Below are 2011 nucleotides of genomic sequence, written 5' to 3'. Positions count from 1 at the left end.
CAGTCCATAATTAAAGACTAAAACTTTCCTCAAGCTGTAATTTCTGACACCAAACCTAAAAAGAAAAACAAACCTCAAGATTTGTTTTGAGGTTTTTAGTCTGATTCTTTTAGTCTCTCAGCTGCAGTACAGGAGCAGATAAAAAAAAAAAAACAGCACATCTAATCAATATATAAGAGTCGGAGTTTGTGCTCCTTGCTCTGACTGTGTTCCTCTTTGAAGAAATATGAAGGAATGTAAAAGAGTACATTTTGCAGACCTTGTCACAAGGGATTAAAGAGTACTGGAACATGATACACAAATATGACAAACTTGTGATAACAGTGACAGAATGGAATTGGAAATGTTGTACCCAGTTTAGAAAATTCCTTTTATTATTGCACCAAAACCCACTCTGCTGTCAATGTGATATTTTTAGTTCTTGGCTGTGCTCGGGAATATTAGAGGAAAATTCTAATTCCTTTGTAGTGAAGTATTGCTGTAATTTCTGTGTCTTGGTATCAAAGTGGTGCAACTGTCTTCACCTCATTACCACAGCATGTGTACAGTGATTTTGCACTGACATGTAAGTAAAATAACAGTAAAAGATTAAGATCAACATATAAGATAAATACCAGTCATATACTGGACAGACAAGGATTCATAAATTCAGTCTGGATGATTACCATAATTAAAAAAAAAAAAAAAAAAAAAAAATTCTGCTCTGGATTCTGCTCACTTTTAATGGGATGATGAATTATGTGGTGGGTTGTTATTTTAACAGCCATATGGCTGTCTCTTAGGAATTAATTAATTTCACATATATCTTTGGAAAGGTGGGCTTACTCAAAATTACATGAATTGATGTCATCCACGGGGCAGATCACCCTGCTGTTCTCATTTCACCATGGTGATCTTCCGGTGCTACTCGAGGTCCTGTCTGTGTAAACATATTTACATACATTTTTAAAGCTACACACACACCATCACTGTTCAAGCCTTGTTTGTGGTTTGATAGAATATTCCTTAGGGTTAGGGTTAGGGTTAGGAGTGAAGGAGAGTAAATTTCTACCCTTTTTTACTTAAATATAGGGTTTATGATTGATGCAAGTGTTATCTGGGAAAATCAGAATTACATTTTAGGGATATAACTCTCAGCAAACAGTTAGTAATAAATGCAGTTTCCCTCTGTATTGTCCCCAGATTCCAAAAAAAAAGTTAAACACTCCCCACATGGGGCATGTGTGAAGGATGTACACTATCTTATGACTCTGCAGTCGGCTCTCTTGGTTGCTCATCAAACAATAACATTATCCCAGATCAGCATGTGCGACATGGGTAGATAAGAACTGGTAAATTATACAGCAGTTACATACTGCAAGAGGCAGACGGCAAATTCTCCCCAGCAGCCTACATTAAATCAGCTTCTCTCAACAGAGAGGTGTCTCCTTTGGTTTGAACTCATGTATAAGTCTTTGCAGCATGGTGCCTCATCTCCCTTTTAAAACACCTCTCACTTGTCCTCTGTGGAGGTTTCTGATGTCCTGCAGCACTTATTACTAAACAGCGGATAGCATGGATAGACTCCTTTGGAGATCCAAGTTCTAATTATGTAAATGAATGAGACTTTATTTTAAGATTGAATGCTGATAGTGAACTTTCCATTTTTTGGTAAAACTTCATTCTGCTCGGCTGGAAGGTCAGCCTCTTTTTTTTTTTTTTTTTTCACTCAAAGTCCGGCCTTGAGGTATTGCCGACAAAGTATAATCACCATTCCGCATTAATATGCTGATCAAATCCCGCGTTCGAGGCATAGACGTGGCTTTTCATCCTTGCCATCCTGCCCTCATATTTCCCATCAAATATGCAACATCAGATATGCACAAACATCATCATTGTAGTTTTTGGTGTACTCTACCTGCTACGGGGTTACTTCCTGACAACACATGAAGGATCACGCATCCTGACTGCCCATTTAAGCATGAAGGGACGGCTCTTGTGGTTCCGCCTGGCTGCAGCCATCATCTACAAT

Source organism: Seriola lalandi, unplaced genomic scaffold (genome assembly GCF_002814215.2).
Source record: "Seriola lalandi dorsalis isolate HSWRI2012SDOR001 ecotype SW California unplaced genomic scaffold, Sedor1 jcf7180002054257, whole genome shotgun sequence".
Taxonomy (NCBI): Eukaryota; Metazoa; Chordata; class Actinopteri; order Carangiformes; family Carangidae; genus Seriola; species Seriola lalandi.
Note: the sequence above shows the minus strand (reverse complement) of the source record.